Raw genomic sequence first — 5,972 nt, forward strand, 5'->3', positions numbered from 1 at the left:
CACATACACGCATACACACATATACATATACACACACACACACACACACACATACACACATGGCTACGACACACATACATATACACACACACACACACACACACACAGTACACACACACACATATACACATGTATACATACCATACACACATATACACACACACACATACATACACACACACATATATATATACATATTATACACACATAGACCTACACACATGCACACAACACATACATACATACATACATACATACATATACATACGTACATGCAAGAGGCACGGACATGCTAGGGGGGAACTGAAATGTTACCACTTAGGTTTTTCTTCAAGGGAAGCAAATGTAGTACCTTTTTTATCTGTAGGTTGTGAGGACACGTTTTTTAGCCTGATGACTTTTGTGTTGAGGAGTGAAACCACCCTGGCTCCCTCCCCAGACCCCCTTGTTTTTCTCCCTCAGTCAACCTGTGGAACCCAGCTTTATGGATGAGATGTCAATGCACTTAACAAGGAGTTTCTCTGCTGTAACGTCCGATCCTTATTTTTCCTTTGTTCCCTCAAGGAAAGTTCTTGAATGCTTTTATTGTGTACACCAGATTGAGCTCGATTTATCACTGCAATGTTTTCACCAAACGGTGTTCTTTTTTCTGAATGTTTAAACCACTTTTCTCCTGGGTCAGACTCTCAGTTTTGAACCAACACTGGTACTGAGTCATGTCCAACCAACTGCTCCTTTTTCTGTTCCCTCCGTGGATCAAAGACCTGCTAGCTGTTGCGGCCACAGAGACCTGCAGACAGAGAGAGAAAGAATTGGGTTTCACTGATTGGAGTTTCAGTTTTACCACAAGTAACGTCCGGCTGAGACTCCAGTTAGGGGAGTGAACGTGACTTACAAAGCTTGATGGTGGCTGGGGTGGGGGGTATCGTTAGTCAGTGAGGACTGCTAGTCTGAACTTGGAAGAACGGCTGATGAGCAGATAGCCATTCCCTCCTAGTTTTGCAAGTTGGAAATCAGACTAAGCAATACAGGCACTGGAGGAGGTTGTAAAGGTTTGTCACAACAAGCATGAGGACTCATCTGGTCCCCAGTAACCTTATAAGAAGCTGGGTTTGGTGGCCTGCCCCCATGTTAGGGACCCCAGCACGAGAGAGAGGATGAACGTGAGGATTCCTGAGGGCTCACTGGCCAGCTAGTCCAGCCAGCCTGGCAAGGCCTAGGGTCCCAGTTTAAGATTCTATCTCAAACAGCAGAGGAGATAAGTGCCCCTGTGTAATGACAGGTGAGACTGCCTCCTGCCTCTGAATCCACTCACACATGCAAAGTGGTGCAGCTGAGGGAAAGAGGAGAGAATTCAAGACCTGACGGGCTGCATAATGAGTTCAAAGCAGACAGGTAACCCAGTGAGCCAGCCGGAGGAGGAGGGGAGAGGAGGGAGAGGAGGAAGAGGATGATGGTGATGAGGAGGGGGGAGCAAGAGGAGGAGGAGGGAGAGGAGGGAGAGGATGATGGGATGAGGAGGGGAGCAAGAGGGAGGGAGGGAGAGGAGAGGAGGGGAGAAGGGAGTGGAGGAGGAAGAGGAGGAGGGGAGAGAAGGGAGGGGAGGAGGAAGATGGGAGGAGGAAAGAAGAGGAGGAGGGAGGATGGATGGGGATGTGAGGAGGAGGGAGGGAGAGGAGAAGGAGGAAAGAAGAAGAAAAAGAAGAAAGAAGGAAGGAAGAAGGAAGGAAGGAAGAAGAAAAGAAAGTGAGAGTGGGGAGGAGGGGAGAGAGGGAGAGGCCTGTTTTAGAGAAGCCCACACCCTCTCCTCCCATGTGTTTACCTCTGAGCAACTCTTTTCTAAAAACCTTCTATGTTTAAGCTGTAAAAAATTTCATTAAAGATAGATCTTGAGGTAAAGGTGTTTGCTGCTGAGCCTGAAGACCGAGTTCACCTCTGAGGACTCACATGGGAGTGGAGAAACCAATCCTCTGACCCACACACCAAACAACAAATTACTCCCTTTTGCTGTTGGTTTTTTTTTTTTTTTTTTTCAGAGCTGGGGACCAAACCAGGGCTTTATGCTAGGAAAAATGCCTCTAACACTGAGCTAAATCCCCAATCCCTGGTTTTGTTTCTTGAAGACTTGGCCTGGGGTAGCCATGGCTGCCTCAATCCTGTTTGTAGACCAAGATGGTCTCAAACTCCATAGAGGATCTCCTGCCCCATGCCTCCCAAATGCTGGGATTAGAGGCATGATGCCAGCCACCGCCACCCTGGCTAAATTATTCATTTAAAAGGGTGTAATCTGTTCCACCTTCAGCCGTCCACATGATGCATAATAATGGGTTGTAATTCCAGTCCCGGGGGAATCTTTACACTTTCTGTTGCTTGTAGGCATTGATTCATGTGAGCACCCACAAACACCCACATACCTAAGATGAAAAAACCACAGTTGTAGGGCTGGCTTGGGGTGCCAGATACCTTTATCCCAGCACAAGAGGCAGGCGGGCAAATCTCTGTTAGTTAAAGCCAGCCTTTGCTGAGGTAATGAGTTCCAGAAAGCCAGAGCTATGGAGAGACCCTCACCCCCCAAAACAAAACAAAAAAACAACATTTAAAGCGTGAAAATTAATCCCGTAGTGGGATCAGGAGGCCCAGGCCACAGCACTCCCTTGGCATGAGGCTCAAACTTGATTCTATGGGATCTGACTGTGACAATTCTGAAGAACTACACACATGTATCCAGACATTGGCCAAAATACCTTGAATCGAAAAATAATGGGGACTTGAGAGATGGCTCAGGTTAAAGGCACTTGTTGCTCTCGCAAGAGGACCCCGTGAGGGTCCCCAGCATGGCTGGGGAAAGATGGCTCACAATCATGTAACCCCAGTCTCTCTGATCTCCACAGGTCGGCAATGTGACGCAGTGCCAGGGATATACATGTAGGCAAACACTCACACACACACACACAGCGCTATAAATTTCTGCTGAATCACCGTCATGTCCCACTTTGCTTCCAGAAGGTTTTTAAGCCGTGGCCTCATGTTACAAGGGAGAAAAAGAATGTTAGTATTCGATTGTCGGTGTCTCATTGAGCCTATAAATTCTTTTCTAGGATGGGGAATAAGGCCTCATACTGTATACTGTATACCGAATAAGGCCATTCAGGTTGGTCTGAAAACACTATACAGCCCAGACTAGCTTCTCCTGCTTCAGCCACGTACGTGGGTTAACCCCAGGAAATATAGCAGTGTCATTGCTTCATTAAAACCAAACCACACTAAACCAACCAACAACAAAACCTAGTTGGGCACAGGCATACCTTAATGGCAGCACTTGAGGCAAAGGCAGGTGGCTGATCTCTGAGTTTCAGCTCATCCCAAGCTTACCAGAGTGAGTGCCAATATAATAGGGATACACAGGAAACCCTGTGTTGAAATCCAAAAAATATTTGTATGTCATCTTATCTGTCTGTTCGTCTGTCTGTCTATCTATTCATTTCATTATCTAATTCATTCATCTATATCTATCCATCCATCTGGATATTGATAAAATGAATGTGAAAGAGGGAACCATCTCAACAGAGGAATTTGGCAAATCAGAAACAGCACAGGGAGAGATTGAAAGCACCCCAAGAAGGGACTGGAGGAAGTACCAGGCATAGAATTATTTCCTACTCTTTACTGAGGACTGGGGTTGGTCTCTGGCACCCACACTCAGGTAGCTCACTGCTTGTCGTCGTTTGGCTCCTGAGCGGTCTACATTTGATGCTAATTTGCTGCCCCATCACTACTCAGGACTCAGGATTCTCAGAACCTTCTCCCATTAAATTTGTAAACACAGGTGAGGGGCTGTACAGGATAGAGTTAATGGCTGACCCAGAAGGAAGGATGAAGGGAGCAGTGCTTACAGCAGGAGGAGAGAGAGTGTGAGGCAAGAGAGGGCTGTGACTGCGGAAGCTGACATTAAGATTCCACGCTTGTACTTTTTGCAGGTTGTTATGAATGTTCCCAAGGGATGGATGTGTCCCGGCCTTTGTAAGTGTTTTTAGGGCTGTATTACATTCACTGGATCAGAGGTTACAGGTTCTTTCTTGTAGTAATGTTTTTAAATTAATACTCGAGCTATACATATTATTTTAAGATTTATTTTATTTGTATGAGTACACAGTCGCTGTCTTCAGACACACCAGAAGAGGGCATCAGATCCCATTACAGATGACTTTGTGGTTGTTAACTGAACTCAGACCTCCAGAGCAGCCAGTGCTCTTTTTTTTTTTTATTTTTTATTTTTATTTTTCAAATAGTGTTTTAACTCATTGAGCCATCCATCTCTCCAGCTCTTGTAGTGATTTAAGAGTAAGAGAGTGTGGGGTGAAGGAGGCACTGGGCTGCCACGGAGTTGGATGTAGGTTCTGCGATATCTAAAGGATATCTTGGGGCACTATAGCCGGATCTCCCCAGTGGGTAAAAGAAAGCCATTTAATATAACTGTACAACAACAGCTCACAACCTGTGTAATCAGTCTGATGGTTCCCTTTCTACCTCCATGGACAACCATATACATATGGTGTATACACTGCACTCACAGACATACACATAAGAAGTAATTTTAGAAAAAGGCCTAGGGTTGGGGGAGGGCCTTTAGTAGTAGAGCACTTGCCTAGTAAGCTGCAGTTCTGGTCTGATCCCCAGCTCCGAAAAAAAAAAAAAGGTGAAAAAGGCCTTGTTTCAGGGGAAAATACTAAAACCAAAGAGGAGGAGGCGGAGAGGAGAGAAGGAGATGGAGGAGGCAGGAAGGGACTGAGGGAAGAAGACAGATTAAGGATGAGGGGAGGAGAAAAATGAGAAAGAGGACGGCATTTTGTATTGTTACAAAAGTAGCCTAAACTGTCAAACCTTGAGAGCCCTTGGCAGCATTCAAAAGCTGTACTTTACAATCTGACGGAAGGGGCAAATTACTGAACCAATCTTGAAACAACCTGGTACTGGTTTTATGTGTCAACTTGACCCAGCTGTGAGTTATCACAAAGGAGCTTGAATTGAGAAACGTCTCTGGTTGAGACCCAGCTGTAAGGCATTTTCTCAACTAGTGGATCGGAGGGGAGGGCCCAGCCCATTGTGGGTGGTGCTGTCCCTGGCTGTCTCTAAGGAGAGCAAGCTGAGCAAACCAGAGGAAGCAAGCCAGTAAGTAACATCCCTCCATGGCCTCTGCATCAGCTCCTGCTTCTGATGAGCTTTGAGTTCCGTCCTGACTTCCTTTTGTGATGAAACAGCAATTGGTGGAAATAAGCCAATAAACCCTTTCCTCTCTCTCAATTTGCTTCTTGGTCATGAGGTTTGTGCAGGAATAGAAACCCTAAGACACAACCCTAATTCTAAAAAAACTTGCAAAATCAAGGGTCTGCACCTGGTCTAGGCCCAGAGCTAGAGAGACAGACACAAGCTTCCATCTGCAACCTAGAAGCTATTTCCTACCAATACGTTTTGTCTGGATACTTTTTAAAGCCTTTGTTTATGTGTTATGTCTTAGCTGGCTTTTGAGTTTTTGGGATCTTCTGGATGTAAAAGTGCACTTCTGTGTCTACATGTGCTTGACTTTTTAATTTTCTTCTGTTGTTTGTCGGTTCTTAACGTTTGTTTGTTTGTTTTTATTTTCAGCAGATGCCTGCTGGCTTTTCTATGAGAGCAAGAAAAGCTGTGGATGTAGGTAGGGGCGGGAGGTGGGGAAGACAAAGAGTTGGGGAAGCAAACCATAATCCGAAAATATTGTAACAAAAACTTAAAAAAAGTTTTAAGGCAGCCAAGAGATGTCTTATGGTTGAGTACCTCGACTGCTCTTCCAGAGGTCCTGAGTTCAATTCCCAGCAAACTACAAGGTGGTTCACAAACTATCTGGGCCGATTCGATGCCTTCTAGAGTGTCTGAAGACAGCTACAGTGTACTTAGGTACAGTAAATAAATATTTTCAGAAAGTTTTTAAAAATGAT

Source organism: Rattus rattus, chromosome 1 (genome assembly GCF_011064425.1).
Source record: "Rattus rattus isolate New Zealand chromosome 1, Rrattus_CSIRO_v1, whole genome shotgun sequence".
Taxonomy (NCBI): domain Eukaryota; kingdom Metazoa; phylum Chordata; class Mammalia; order Rodentia; family Muridae; genus Rattus; species Rattus rattus.